This window comes from Geotrypetes seraphini, unplaced genomic scaffold, assembly GCF_902459505.1.
Source record: "Geotrypetes seraphini unplaced genomic scaffold, aGeoSer1.1, whole genome shotgun sequence".
Taxonomy (NCBI): Eukaryota; Metazoa; Chordata; class Amphibia; order Gymnophiona; family Dermophiidae; genus Geotrypetes; species Geotrypetes seraphini.
In genome coordinates this window covers 61,330-78,599 of record NW_022985982.1, presented here as the reverse complement: position 1 = coordinate 78,599, position 17,270 = coordinate 61,330, and the positions used below count along the sequence as shown (strand labels likewise).

Below are 17,270 nucleotides of genomic sequence, written 5' to 3'. Positions count from 1 at the left end.
TATTACATACTGTAACATACTGCAACATACTGTAACATACTGCAACATACCGCAACATACTGTAACATACTGCGACATACTGTAACATACTGCAACATACTATAACATACTGCAACATAACATAACATACTATACTATACTATACCATACCATACCATACCATACCATACTATAACATACTGCAACATACTATTACATACTGTAACATACTGTAACATACTGTAACATACTGCAACATACTATAACATACTGCAACATACTACAACATAATGCAACATATTATAACATACTGCAACATAAGATAACATACTATACTATACTATACCATACCATACCATACCATACTATAACATACCGTAACATACTGCAAAATACCGCAACATACTGCAACATACTATACTCTAACATAACATAACATAACATACTATACTATACTATACCATACCATAACATACTATACTATACTATACTATGCTATACTATACTATACTATACTATACTATACCATAACATAACATAACATACTATACTATACTATACCATAACATAACATAACATAACATAGCATAACATAACATAACATTACATAACATAACATAACATAACATACTATACTATACTATACCATAATATACTATACTATACTATACTATACAATACTATACCATACCATACCATACCATATCATACCATAACATAACATAACATAACATACCATACCATACTATACTATACTATACTATACCATAACATAACATAACATAACATACTATACTATACTATACTATACCATACCATACCATACCATACCATACCATACCATAACATACTATACTATACTATACTATACCATACCATACCAATACATACCATAACATAACATACTATACTATACTATACTATACCATAACATAAAATAACATAACATAACATAACATACTATACTATACCATAACATAACATAACATAACATAACATACTATACTATACTATACTATACAATACTATACCATACCATACCATACCATATCATACCATAACATAACATAACATAACATACCATACCATACTATACTATACTATACTATACTATACCATAACATAACATAACATACTATACTATACTATACTATACCATACCATACCATACCATACCATAACATAACATACTATACTATACTATACTATACCATGCCATACCAATACATACCATACCATAACATAACATACTATACTATACTATACTATACCATAACATATCATAACATAACATAACATACTATAATATACTATCCTATCCTATACTATACTATACCATACCATACCATACCATAACATACCATACTATACTATACTATGCTATTCTATACTATACTATAACATACTATACTATCCTATACTATACTATACCATACCATACATACCATACTATACTATACTATACTATACTATACCATAACATAACATAACATAACATACTATACTATACCATAACATAACATAACATACTATACTATACTATACCATAACATAACATAACATAAGATAACATAACATAACATAGCATAACATAACATACTATACTATACTATACTATACTATAACATAACATAACATAACATACCATACCATACCATACCATAACATAACATAACATACTATACTATACTATACCATAACATAACATAACATAACATAACATACTATACTATACTATACTATACTATAAAATAACATAACATAACATAACATACCATACCATAACATAACATAACATACTATACTATACTATACTATACTATACTATACAATACTATACCATACCATACCATACCATACCATACCATACCATAACATAACATAACATACTATACTATACCATAACATAACATACTATACTATACTATACTATACCATACTATACTATACTATACTATACCATACCATACCATACCATACCATACTATAACATACTGCAACATACTATAACATACTGCAACATACTATAACATACTGCAACATAACATAACATACTATACTATACTATACCATACCATACCATCCTATAACATACTGCAACATACTATTACATATTGTAACATACTGTAACATACTGTAACATACTATTACATACTGTAACATACTGTAACATACTGTAACATACTATAACATACTGCAACATACTATAACATACTGCAACACACAATTACATACTGTAACATACTGCAACATACTGTAACATACTTCAACATACCGCAACATACTGTAACATACCGCAACATACTATAACATACTGCAACATACTATTACATACTGTAACATACTGCAACATACTGTAACATACTGTAACATACCGCAACATTCTATTACATACTGTAACATACTGTAACATACTGTAACATACTATTACATACTATAACATACTGCAACATACTATAACATACCGCAACACACAATTACATACTGTAACATACTGCAACATACTGTAACATACTTCAACATACCGCAACATACTGTAACATACCGCAACATACTATAACATACTGCAACATACTATTACATACTGTAACATACTGCAACATACTGTAACATACTGCAACATACTGTAACATACTGCAACATACTATAACATACTGCAACATAACATAACATACTATACTATACCATACCATACTATAACATACTGCAACATACTATTACATACTGTAACATACTGTAACATACTATTACATACTGTAACATACTGCAACATACTGTAACATACTGTAACATACCGCAACATTCTATTACATACTGTAACATACTGTAACATACTGTAACATACTATTACATACTGTAACATACTGCAACATACTGCAACATACTGCAACATATTATAACATGCTGCAACATAACATAACATACTATACTATACCATACCATACCATACTATAACATACTGCAACATACTGCAACATACTGTAACATACCGCAACATACCGCAACATACCGCAACATACTGCAACATACTATTACATACTGTAACATACTGCAACATACTGTAACATACTGCAACATACTGTAACATACTGCAACATACTATAACATACTGCAACATACTGTAACATACTGTAACATACTGTAACATACCGCAACATTCTGCAACATACTATAACATACTGCAACATACTGCAACATACTCCAAGTTTTCTTTTTTCAGGTTTCCCCAAGTTTTTTCCTCTGCCCTTTCAGGTTTCTCCAAGTTTTTTCCTCTGCCCTTTCAGGTTTCCCCAAGTTTTTTCCTCTGCCCTTTCAGGTTTCCCCAAGTTTTTTCCTCTGCCCTTTCAGGTTTCTCCAAGTTTTTTCCTCTGTCCTTTCAGGTTTCTGGGCGGGCGGGCAGAAAGGCGAGGTTTTGGCGCTTCAGCCAAAACAGCGCCCAGGGTGGTCTGCGCCCCCAGTCCTCCTCGCTATGCCACTGGGTCCATATCCATATTCAGTCCTCCAGGAGCTAGTGTGCCAAACTTAAAGATGAACCTCTGCTCAGTTCTAAGTAATAAAGCTTCCATATCTCTTCATCTCCCATGTTTTTCTTGGAACAGCTGTTGCACAACATTTTATAATCCTCTAAACGATGTCCAGCCCCCAGAGTATGCTCTACAAGTGCTTTCTCTTTCACTTGGCACTTGATGGCACTCTTGTGTTCCACGATGCCAAGTCCACAAGGGCAAACAGCAGCATAAATAACACCCTAATTTAAGAAGTGCTTCAAAAGTAACTCCTCCCCTGTTTTTGGTCTGTAAGGGAGGGTGAAGAGGGATGTCAATACTGCTGGAAAACCAATTGCTGCATTGTGTCATATTTGAGAAAATAAAGCACACACGTGGGAAAATGTTTTATAAACTGATGAGGTCAGTTTGGGGAAATTTAATTAAATTATGGAGATATAACCTATGTATAACAGATTTGCTACCTATTCAGGGTAATGGAGATTTTCAACCTGGTATGACATCTAGGATTTTTAGAATTTGGGGGCTTAAAGGTATTTATTATTTATCACAAGTATTGGATGAAACTGGGAAGATTAAGAGTTTTCCTGACCTTTCTATTGTAGTGGGAGGGGGGTCCTGGATCATTATATGCATATATGTAATTGGTAAATTTATATTAATAAATTGAAGAGATTGAATTTGTCTTGTGGAGTTCATGACAGAATTACTTCTTTTTTTAATCAATGTGATGATGTGCCTATTTCAGTTTCTTTATTACACAAGTGGTGGTGGAATATATTACCTACCCGTACATATGATAAAATTCTACAAAATTGGAATGAGGAGTTGGGAATTCAGATTTCTCTTCTTGATTTTACTCAATCTATTAATAGACTACCAAAGATTATAAAATGGTATGTTTGGAGAGAATGTACTTATAGAATTTTGCATAGGGCTTATTTTTCCCAAATTCAAGCTTTTCATGCGAATTTAATAGATACCCCAATTTGTATTAAATGTAATAAAGATCCTGGCACATTATCTCATGCTTTTTGGTTGTGTCCTTTGATCAACTCATTTTGGGTGTCATCCTATTATTTTTGGGTTCTTTATGGGGTAATTCGATAGTGGGTTGTCCTAGGGGAATAATTTTTGGTAAAGCGTCAGCTTGTGGGGTTTTTGGCTAACTAAAATGTCTTATTTCAAAAAGCCTGTATGATTGGGCATAAATGTATTATGCACTTTTGGTTGCAGAAAGAATCTCCAAGTTTTTGTTATTGGAGGAATAAATTACATCGCTTATTTTTATTTGAGAGTTGGGAGGTTCGAGGTTCGCCTAAAAAATCTCGTCTTTTTATGGAGGTTTGGGATCCTTATATTCAGAATATTTCACCAAAAATATGAAGTTTGGTTATCAATGATTTATATTTAAATTATTCCAGCAGTAAGAAGCAGTAAATACAAACAATAGTACCATTCAGGAAATAACATTTTCAACAATATAATCAGTTCCCCTCCCATCCCCCCCTCCCCTCCCCAAGAATCCATGGCCAGTCCAACAACTGAGAGTGGGAATAAAATCTTAAAGATTTAAAAGTCTACTGCGAGCACGCGGTGTGAGGTCCTGCCAGAAGTGCTCCCACACCTGACAAAATTTGCGACCTGGGCCAAGAGTCAAGTCTCCCACCATTCGTCTCTCCAGTGTTGCGTGCACTATCATTAGGGATCTCCATTGTGCATATGACGGGGGATCACGGGAGAGCCAGTTGGTGAGGATGGCTTTTTTTCCCATCAAAAGGGCTCTGGAGATAAATGCTGACATTCCCCTGGGTTTGGGCGAGGCTATATTATAAAATCCAAATAACGCCCTCAGTTGCGGAAGCCATCGCCTTCCCCAAAGCGATGTGGTATATAGGCCAAGATGTCTCCAAAACTGTTGGATTGCGGGGCAGGCCCAAAACATGTGACTCAAAGATGTGTGAGCCTGATTGCATTTGGGGCAAGTATGCGACGCAGTAATCCCCATCCGGGCTGCACGTTCCGGTGGAATGTAAAGTCTAAGAACAATTTTCAATTGCATTTCCCAGTGAGTAATATTAGGTGACACCTTCTGAATGTTCTTCAGGACCTGTTGAGCAGTCAACTGGCAATGCAAGTCCTCAGCCTACGTTGTCGCTAATATATCCAGATTCGTACTTGGTTGGCAATCCCGGATCCCCACAATATGAAATCGTAGAGGAATCCTCTGTTGGGCTGAAAGGCTGAAGAGTTCCGAAAGCGCCTCCCTGCAGACTTCAGTAAGGGCAGCCACTGGGAGGGACTGAACATAGTGACGGATCTGGTAATAGGCGAAGAGATCATTAGCCTGTAGGTCAAAAGTTTGTTGCAGCTCGGCATGGGGCCAGGCTCCCCTCCTCCGAAAACAGGTGAAAAAGATATTGTAGACCTTGTGCTTGCCACCTAAGAAAGGTGGCATTTTGCATGCCCGGCTGGAAAGCTCCATTGCCCAGTATAGGCAAATATAAAGACACCCTAGAAGACAATTTGGCTGTTTTACAGACCCATCTCCATGTCCTTCTGGCCGGCGTAAAAATGGGGTAATGAGACACCAAAGGATGCATCGGTTATCAATGATTTATTATGAAAATTAGGTTTACTAATTACATTCTAGTTTTTTTATTTTAATTCTTTATTTTTGTCAACTTTCATCTAGGGTGAGGAATTTCATTTAGGGGCAGATAGTGGGTAGGGGAATGGAATTAAGGGGGGTGTAGATAAGATTGAAGTAATTCATATGGAAATTAAATTTGAAAGAATGATTTAAAACTGATGAGACCAAAGTGGAACATCCTTACACCTGTGCCACAAAAGGAAACACAGGCATCGTCCTGCTATCACCATCCCTACACTAAAGCATTGTGGTGACCCACGATGTGAGGATGCTTTGAAAGATCAAAGGAAGGATGGATAGTGCACAGTCCAGATGGAGCCTGGAGAAAAACATGTTTCAGTCTAGCATAGATCTGGCACGGGGAGAAGATTCATCTTTCAGCAGGTCACTGATTCAAAACCAAAGAACCAACAGTGTGAAGGAAATGAGTGTCCTCGAGTGACTCAGTCAAATCCCTTCATGTTATACCTTGTGCAGCCATACCACTCGCACTGCCCAGAGCACACCTTCTGTCTGATGCTTCAACTCTCCTGGCACCCACAGCTCCTCAAACATGGTTCCAGTTGTTACCTTCTGCACATATCTGTCTCTTGCCCACGGAGTGCATATGTGCACACTTCCCAAATGTGATAGGTAAATGCCATTTTTTGCTGCCAAAGTGCACATATATACACACTTGGAGGAGCATAATCGAAAGAGTGCTGCAAATGATGGGGCTTCCCTCTCCCAATGCATCTTGGGATGCAATGGGAGGGGCTGAAGTCCCTGACTGGCATTTGCAGTACGCGGCCTTGTAGGCAGGAGGGAGTGTGCTTACCTCCTGCTTTTTTCTCATCCAAAGGTATGAGGGTCTGGGAATGTTGGGTGGGGGTGAGGGCTTTTCGGGATGTTGAGATGTTGGGGGGAGGGGTATAGGGTGCCACGGCTCAGCTGATCCTGGCAGGGGCAATCCCCATCAGCTGAGCCACCAGGAATCCCTGAAACTGGCTCAGCTGATGGGGATTCCTCTGTCGCAATCAGCTGATGGGAAGCCTATCTGCTCTTTGGGTGGTGGGAGGGGGATCGTGACCACTGGGGAATAAGAGGGGTGGGGGAGGGTGTCATGCCTTAAATCCTCCAGTGGTCTTCTTGACAGTTTGTGGAACTTAGGCGCAACTCAAAGAGTCTAACTGCCGACATCTAAGTTCCCTCTAGGAAAGTTTTGATTATGGCTGCAGTACGACCAGGTTGAAACCCACCAGATTCCCACCACCCAACACACCCCTTTGATCTCTGGACGCACAGCAGCTTAGAAGTGCTACTGCACATCCAGAAAGTTGATTTTGATTATCGGCACTTGGATATCCCTGTATTAGGATGTCCAAGGGATGACTTAGGCTGGTTTTGGGATGTTTTAAAGTTTTGATTATGAGCCCCATACTGCTTCAGGTCTCCTGTTAGGGAAGGAAGGTAAAATTAAAGTACAAAATAGAAAGAAAAGTATGCTGTATATTATTATGTTGTATATGGTACTGGTTTTAAGCACATTTTCTCCTCCCATCTTTCCAACACTACCATAGAAAACAAATCAGCAATCCTAAACCATGAAAACAACAGTTTTGTGTGTCCAGATGTCGCATCAAGGTGAGGGGTATCTGAGCCTAATGCCAAGCATTTTCACAGAAGTCTGCCCAGTTATTATGTAATTTGTCACTTGTATCCACGGTCCTGGGTGTTGCAGCTCCTAAGATCCATGTTCTCTCCCTCCCCTGCTACAGGTCACGACCTGCCAAATGGAGCAGGACCGGCACTTTCTTTCCCTGCTGGTGGAGCCACGCAGTCTGCTGGTACTCAGCGGGGACATGTACAGCTGCTACCTCCATGGAATCCGCCCTGCCGCCTCTGACTTCATCACTGAGAATGTTGCAAACATCGCCAGCTGCGACTCCCGCTACGGAGACACGCTGACACGGGAGACCCGGGTGTCCCTCACCATTCGTTATGTTCCCAAAGTCCTCAAGACAACCATTGCGTTGGGCAAGAGGAAGTGAGCAACCCTTCATTACCACTTTGCCAGTCACATGGCTTGATCTCGTTCCTGGACATTTTAATTGTGTTGGTTTTTTGGTTAATTTGCAGAATAAAGCTGGACCTTGTTACTGTGTTTTTGAATGAAATAAAGTGTTGGGGGGGGGGGGGGAGAGAAGCAGCAATAGGAATGGACAAAAGGTTCATATAACTAGATGCTTCAATTGAAAGGGTGCTAATAATAGTCCCTGCTCAGAAGAGCTTACAATCTAATTTAGACAGGCAGTGGCGTACCTAGGGTATGTGGCACCCGGGGCCCATCATTTTTTGACACCCCCCCCATCTATATGAAAAATATAATTTTTAGTACCAATCTACATATCGCACCACAAGAGTGTACCTAGGAAAAGGCTGCATCTTAAACATTGCAGTGAGCACTAGAACACCAACACATACATTGTAAAACTAAACAAGCCAGATCCCGCACAGTCAATTGGTCCTGTAGTCAATGCCAACTGAAAACTATGTCTTTTTCAGAACACACAGAACAGAGATACACCCTCGCCCAAAATGGAATAATCACAAACTAAAAATAGAAATATGTAGACAAAAGTTAAACTGATCCGCCAAGAAACCAGACCCTGGATACAATGCAACACCACAAAAAACAGTAACACATGTCCTCTAATACAGTGCAAAATATAAAGACAGTAGATGTAAATTTGAAAAACCTGATACATAACAATCACCACTTTATAAATTAACAAATAAAAATAAAACAAATAATGAGAAATAAAAAAATACCATTTTATTGGACTAATCCCCGTAAGCTCAGTCCCCATCCCCGCAAACCACCTGATTCCATCCACACAAGCCTTGAATTGTTTATATTAAAGTATAAAAAGAAACAATATTCTGTACAATTGTCAATTTATAAATCAGCGTCTTCTCCCCACTCTCTTCCCCATTTCCCTTCAGCATCCTCAGCCCACTCTCTCTCCACTTTCCTTCAGCGCACGCACATAAAAACAAGCAAGTAATTTTATATCATTTTCATTCTATTCATTCATAGAAATTAAACTCTAGATAATGCCAGTCACATAACAAAACATGATTTTACAAAAATAATTCCCTGCAGTCAAGCCTGCAAGGATTACTAGATGTCTTTCAGCAGTTCCCCTCCCTCCCTCCCCTTACCTTTGTGGCCAAGTCAAAATGATCTACCAACAATAAAATTTTAAAAAACACAAAGCACGCTGTACGCAGAGAAAATGTTAATTATCATTTATATTCTGCGGGTTTTCAAAGAGGTCAAGGCAGATGACTTTATGCAATGTCACCTCAGTAACAACTATACAAAAATAGACAAATATTCCCCCTCCCTTTTTACTAAACTGCGATAGCGGTTTTTAGCGTAGGGAGCTGCGCTGAATGCCCCACGCTGCTCTCGACGCTCATAGGCTCCCTGCGCTAAAAAACTCTATTGCGGTTTAGTAAAAGGGGGCCATAGTGCAAAATATAGACAGCAGATATAAATTTTCAAAACGGACACATTTTGATCACTAAGTTGAAAATAAAATCATTTTTCCTACTTTTTTGTCTGGTGATTTCATGAGTCTCTGGTCCTTCTTCTGGTCCTTCTTCTTTCTCTCTCCCCCTGGCTCCCCTCTTTATTTCTGCCTTTCTTTCTCTCTCCTCCTGGCCCCCCTCTTTATTTCTGCCTTTCTTTCTCTCCCCTTGGTCCCCCTCTTTCTTTCTGCCTTTCTTTCTCTCTCCCCCTGGCCCTCCTCTTTCTTTCTGCCTTTCTTTCTCTCCCCCTTGACCCCCTCTTTATTTCTGCCTTTCTTTCTCTCCCCTTGGTCCCCCCTCTTTCTTTCTGCCTTTCTTTCTCTCTCCCCCTGGCCCCCCCCTCTTTATTTTTTCCTTTCTTTCTCTCTCCCCCTAGCCCGCACAAAGCCATCGTGCCGATTTCTCCACTTCCACAATTCTTTCCCTACCCTCACCCCCAAGCCAGCAGCCGGTTTCTTCCTGCTCCTTCCCCGATGTCCTGATGTCCTGAACTTCATCGGGCAGCAGCAGCATTCACAATTCACTGCTGTTGCCCGCTTCAGGCCTTCCTCTCTGTCGGGTCCTGTCTTCATGAAAACTGGAAGTAGGCAGGACCAGGCAGAGAACAAGGCCTGAAGCCGGCAACAGCAGCGAATTGTAAACGCTGCTGCTGCCCGAAGAAGGTAATGGAGCACCGAGGCAGTCCGCTTCTCCCCCCTCCCAGCCGAACCCCCGCTGACCCTCCTATCTCCCCCCCCCCGTGAACCTTTCCGACCTTCCCAGCGAGAGCAGCAAACCTCCTTCGCGGCTTTCTCCTCCCTCTGCCGCGTTACTGATGACGTCATCAGTGATGCGGCAGAGGGAGGATAAAGCCGACGCTACTGGAGGGAGGTTTGCTGCTTTCGCTGGGAGGGTCGGAAAGGTTCACTTGGGGGAGGAGAGATAGGATGGTAAGCGGGGTTTCGGCTGGGAGGGGGGAGAAGCGGTCTGCCTTGGTGCTCCAAGGCCTGGCGCCATTACCTTTTTCGATAATGGCGCCGATGCTGCTTTCGCTGGGAGGGTAGGAGCGCGATAGGGACCGGGCCAGCTGTGCACCCCCCCCCTAAGGCGGCACCCGGGATGGACCTCCCCCTCGCCCCCCTTGGTACGCTACTGCCCTGGGGAAACAGCCTGCAACAAGATCGCGCGATGCCAGAGATCTTTGCCTGCTTCGGCTGTTTCCTCCGCCGTGGTCCCGCCCCTCCTCTGACATCAGAGGAGGGGCAGGACCGTGGCGGAGGAAACAGTCGAAGCAGGCAAAGATCTCTGGCATCGCGATCTTGCTGCAGGCTGTTTCCAGACGCGACACCCGGCGCAGGGGGGGGAACTGGACCGGCCGGGAGCACCCCCTCAGGGCTTGGTACCCGGGGCGGACCGCCCCTCCCGCCCCCCCCCTTGGTACGCCACTGTAGACAGGATATTTCAGGGTTAGGGAGGTTATAGTGGGTTTAGGTATCTGACAGCAGTGAGGGGAAGTGGGCCTTTAGTTTGGATTTGAACCCTGCCAAGCCAGTCATGCTTAGGAAGGGGGTACGTGCCCCTCTTTCTACAGCTAGGTCATAGAAACATGATGGCAGATAAAGGCCAAATGGCCCATCTAGTCTGCCCGTCCGCAGTAACTGTTATCTCTTTTTCTCTCTGAGAGATCCCATGTACTTATCCCAGGTCCTCTTGAATTCGGACACACTCTCTGTCTCCACCACCTCTTCTGGGCCAATGATTCTCAACCCAGTCCTTCAGATGCCACCATCCAGGCAGGTTTTCAGGATATCCATAATGCATATGACTCGGTTACATTTGCATTAAAAGGGAGGTAGTGCATACAGTTTTATCTCCTGCTTATTCAGTGTGGATATCCTGAAAATCTGCCTGAATGGTGGTGTCCAAGTACTGGGCTGAGAAACCCTGATCAAGGCATTATCCCCTCCATACATAAACAAGACAGAATTTATATCCGACAATGAAGAATAACCCTTATATGGCTGCTATTAAAATAAAAATGCTGACCACGTGAGGCTTGTCCTTTTATTTTACTGAATGTTAGAAGCGATGGCTGCCACACAGCCTCAGATAGGAGAACTGACCAGCATCGCTGCCACAATTGGGGCAGTCATGGAGTCATAAGAACATAAGCGTTGCCTCTGCCGGGTCAGACCAGGGATCCATCGTGCCCGGCAGTCCGCTCCCGCGGCGGCCCCCCAGGTCCATGACCTGAAAGTGTTCCCTACCTAATCTAAAATATCCATACCCTATTCACTCAATGTCCTGTATGGTAAACCTCTATCTGTACCCTGTTATCCCTTTCGCTTCCAGGAAGTCATCCAGTCCCTTTTTGAACCCCAGAATTGTACTCTGTCTTATTACCTCTCCGGGAAGCGCGTTCCAGGTGTCCACCACCCTCTGGGTGAAGAAGAACCTCCTTGCATTCGTTATGAATCTGTCTCCTCTCAGTTTTTCTGAATGACCTCTTGTTTTAGTTGTCCCTGCCAGTCTAATGATTATCCCAGGACAAGCAGGCAGCATATTCTTAACGTATGGGTGACGTCACCGACGGAGCCCCGGTACGGACCTTTATAACTAGAAAGTTCTAGTTGGCCGCACCGCGCATGCGCGAGTGCCTTCCCGCCCGACGGAGGAGTGCGTGGTCTCCAGTTTCTTCATTTCCGCGGAGCGAAGAAGACGCATGTGGTTTCAACGGCCGTTGAAAACTTATTTTTTGCCTTCCCGCTCGCGTTATTTTCTTGTTTTTTCTCTTTTTCCCTTCGGGTTTCTTGTTCATTTCTAATTCGTAAAAAAAAAAAAAAAAAACTTTGTTTTTTTCCTTTATTTTTCAGCCGGCCCCGGTGGGGCCTGTTGCCATCATACAAGCCTCCGGCTTTGATTTCGCGGAGGCCGTCTTTCCCTTCATGCCCCCCCAGCCGGGTTTTAAGAAGTGCCAGCGGTGTGCACGCCCGATCTCCCTTTCGGACCCACACAACTGGTGCCTACAGTGCTTGGGTCCGGAACATCGGGCTGACACCTGCACCCGCTGTGCTACTCTCAAAAAACGCACGCTTAAAATAGACAAATCCAGCAGAATCTCCTCTTCGGCACCGGTTCTGCTATGGATCCGACCCCGACATCGACGGCACCGACTAAATCGGCACCGTCAACATCGACACCACCTGATCCTTCTTCGGGGTCGATAGCGCCAGGTAAGCCGGCTAAGAAGCCTTCCACTTCCCTCGAGCGCCCTCCAGCCACAGCGGCGACACCGATCCTTCCGGCGTCCCGCAAATCCCGTAAACGCTCCGCTCCGATCTCGGTGAGTGCCTCTTCATCGGCCTCCTCATCGCCGGAGCGTAGAGCAGCACCGATGGTACCCAAGAAAACTAAAACGGTACCGGTGCCCCCATTGGAGGACCGTATCTCGGCCATCCTCCAGGACAAATTGCAATGAACAGCTACAGCACCAACTTCAGGAACTGCTTCCGACCCTATTGGCACTGCTCCTTCCGGTACCGGTCCGGCCCGAGCCTCGCACCACTCCGCCGGTGTCCACCCCCTCGGTACCGATGAACACTTCCATGCCGGTCTTATCTGCCCAGCCCGCACTTCAGACTTGCGCTGCGGAAGACCCCTCCCGGCCCCAGGATCGACACCGGTCGTCTCGGGACCGGGATCGGCAACACTCCTCCCGGGACAGGGATCGACGCCGGTCTTCATCTCCCGGCACCGTATCCATGCGATCTGGAAAATCCCTTTCTAAAACCCGCCATACTGAGCCGGCCATCAGGGACCCAGACTTATGGGAGCAATCCCCACTCGGTACCGAGGAGGATGCCTCTTCTACAGATGAGGAACCCTCCATGGCTGAATCCACCTCCAAGCCTGAGCAATCCTCCTTCACAAAATTCCTTCGGGAGATGTCTGCGGCTCTTTCCATACCACTTAAGTCCGACTCCAAGAAATCCCAGGCCTTTTTAGAAGCCTTGGACTTCGACCAACCTCCCAAGGAGTTTCTCAAACTGCCCGTACATGATATCTTACGGGAAACATTTTATAAAAATTTGGAGAATCCCCTTACGGTTCCAGGTGCCCCTAGGAAACTGGACAGTTTATACCGGGTCATCCCTATTCCGGGATTTGATAAACCCCAATTGCCCCATGAGAGCCTCCTGGTAGAATCCACTCTCAAAAAAATCTCATGGTTCCAGTGTTTATGCCTCCACCCCTCCTGGCAGAGAGGGAAAAACAATGGACAAATTTGGTAAGCGCCTGTACCAGAATGCCATGCTGGCTAACAGAGCCAACAATTACACCTTTCATTTTTCATTTTATCTGAAACACCTGGTACAACAACTTTCTGCTTTGCAAAAATATATCCCTGAGCGCAAGGTTCCATTATTTCAACAACAAATTTCCACCCTCCTTCAGCTCAGAAAATTCATGGTGCGCTCGATCTATGATTCTTTCGAGCTCACTTCCAGAGCTTCTGCACTGGCAGTAGCCATGCGTTCGCCTTGCCTGGCTGAGGGTGTCTGATCTTGATGTGAACCACCAAGACCGCCTCGCCAACGCGCCCTGCCTTGGTGATGAACTTTTTGGGGAGTCTCTAGATACCACGACACAAAAACTTTCGGCTCATGAGACGAGATGGGACACCCTCATTAAGCCTAAAAAGAAGACTCCACCTGCACGACCATACAGACCTCAGTCCTCTTACCAATGTCGTTTTTCTGCTAGGCCACTTAATCCTCCTGAACAGCAATCTCGTCGGCCTCGCCAACAGCAACAACAACACTCTCAGGCTCGTTCTCAGTCTCATCAGGCGACCAAGCCTCTCCCTCAAACTAAACCTCCTCAGCCCTTTTGACTCCTTTCTCCAGGGCATAGCCAGTCTCCAACCGTCGATGCCGCTTCCTCAACCTATCGGAGGCCGCCTCACCATCTTTCTACGCCGCTGGAGGCCATCACATCAGACCTGTGGGTTCTCAACATCATCCGTCACAGATACTCACTCAGGTTCCAGACTCTTCCTGTAGACCATCCTCCCGTAGAGTCTGCTTCTCACTCCTCCCAAACTCCTCTCCTCCTCAGGGAGGTCCAATCCCTCCTCCTCCTCAATGCCATCGAAGAAGTTCCACCAGACCAAAGAGGTCAGGGATTTTACTCCCGCTACTTCCTGGTACCCAAGAAAACAGGGGATCTTCGTCCTATCCTCGACCTCAGGAACCTCAACAAGTGTTTGGTCAAGGAAAAGTTCAGAATGCTCTCCCTTGCCACGCTTTATCCTCTTCTTTCTCAACACGACTGGCTATGTTCCCTAGACCTCAAGGAGGCCTACACTCACATTCCAATCCATCAGACTTCACGTCGCTACCTCCGATTCCAGATACAGAATCACCACTATCAGTACAAGGTGCTGCCCTTTGGTCTCGCATCATCACCCAGGGTGTTCACCAAGTGCCTGATTGTGGTAGCGGCCTGTTTCAGGTCCCACAACCTACAAGTGTTCCCCTACTTGGACGATTGGTTGGTGAAAGCAACTACGTCTCCGCTTGTGCTGCAAGCCACTCACCACACCATCTCTTTCCTCCATCTCTTGGGGTTCGACATCAATTATCCCAAATCGCATCTGCTCCCCACGCAGTGTCTTCAGTTCATCGGAGCTGTTCTCGATACCAATCTAATGAGGGCGTTCCTTCCTGCCGACCGGCACCGGACTCTGCTTCACCTCTGCCGACAGGTGCTCCTCCAACCATCCATCCCTGCTCGCCAGATGATGATTCTTCTGGGTCACATGGCTTCAACAGTCCATGTAGTTCCTCTGGCGCGACTCCACCTCAGGATACCTCAATGGGACCCCTCGCCAACCAATGGTCACAGACCAGGGATCCTCTTTCTCATCCCATCTCTGTGACATCGTCTCTTCAGCAATCTCTTCAATGGTGGTTGAACTCTTCAAATCTTTCCAGGGGCCTCCTTCTTCATCCACCCCCTCATTCCATGATCATCACCACGGACGCCTCCCCCTATGCATGGGGGGCTCACATGGGAGTTCTCCGCACCCAGGGACTCTGGACCCCTCAGGAGCGTCAACATCACATCAATTTCCTGGAACTCAGAGCCATGTTTTATGCTCTCAAGGCCTTCCAACACCTTCTCTACCCTCAGGTTCTTCTCCTGTGCACAGACAACCAGGTAGCCATGTACTACATCAACAAACAAGGCGGCACCGGATCTCGTCCCCTTTGTCAGGAGGCCCTCCGAATCTGGACATGGGCCACAGCCCACAACCTTTGCCTCAAAGCTGTCTATATCCAGGGCGAACAGAACTCCCTGGCCGACCATCTCAGCTGCATCCTTCAACCTCACGAGTGGACCCTGGATCCTTCCACTCTCCACTCCATCTTTGCTCGCTGGGGCACTCCACAGGTGGACCTATTTGCAGCTCCTCACAACCATCAGCTACCCCAGTTCTGTTCCAGACTCTTCTCTCCGCATCGTCTGGCCCCGGATGCATTCCTGCTCGACTGGACGGGTCAGTTCCTCTATGCCTTCCCTCCACTTCCTCTGATGTTGCGGACCCTGTTCAAACTCCGCAAGGACAGGGCCACCATGATTCTCATCGCCCCTCGGTGGCCCAGACAACACTGGTTCTCCCTCCTGCTTCAGCTCAGCTCCAGGGAGCCCATTCCTCTTCCTGTATTTCCTACTCTGCTTACACAGCAGCATCAGTCTCTACTACATCCCAATCTGTCTTCCCTCCACCTGACAGCTTGGTTTCTCTCGGGCTGACTTCTCCAGAAAACCTGTCTCAGCCTGTCCGTCGCATTTTGGATGCCTCCAGGAAACCCTCCACACTTCAATGTTACCATCAGAAGTGGACCCGGTTTTCCTCTTGGTGCCTCCTGCATCATCACAACCCCACCTCATTGGCGGTGGAGACCGTACTGGACTATTTGCTCTCTCTGTCCAATGCTGGCCTCAAGTCTACCTCAATCAGAGTCCACCTCAGTGCCATCACTGCTTTTCATGAGCCTATCCTCGGAAAACCTCTCACGGCTCATCCTCTGGTTTCCGGTTCATGAGAGGGCTCTTCAATATCAAACCACCTCTACAGCCTCCTCCTATCGTCTGGGACCTCAATGTGGTTTTATCAGCCCTCATGAAACCTCCTTTTGAGCCTCTTGCTACTGCTTCGCTCAAACTTCTCACATGGAAGGTGCTTTTCCTCATTGCCATCACCTCTGCCAGGAGGGTCAGTGAGCTGCATGCACTGGTCGCCGATCCACCGTTCACTGTTTTTTCACCATGACAAGGTGGTTCTGCGCACCCATCCGAAATTCCTCCCCAAGGTGGTTTCAGCCTTTCACCTCAATCAGTCCATCGTGCTGCCTGTCTTCTTCCCAAAACCCCATTCTCATCCTGGGGAACAGGCGCTACACACGCTGGATTGTAAGCGCGCCCTTGCTTACTACCTTCACCGTACCAGGGCTCACCGCTCCTCTCCTCAACTTTTTCTATCCTTCGATCCTAACCGTCTGGGTCATCCT

At 44.9% G+C, this 17,270-nt stretch overlaps 1 long non-coding RNA gene across 1 annotated transcript; it reads left to right on the top strand.

The window, feature by feature from the left end:
- The first annotated feature begins 7,676 nt into the window (after nt 1-7,676).
- Nucleotides 7,677-8,283, top strand: LOC117352511. Its single transcript, XR_004537707.1, has 2 exons — nt 7,677-7,761; nt 7,896-8,283. It is a non-coding gene; the product is annotated as an uncharacterized LOC117352511 (long non-coding RNA).
- Nucleotides 8,284-17,270: the final 8,987 nt, after the last annotated feature.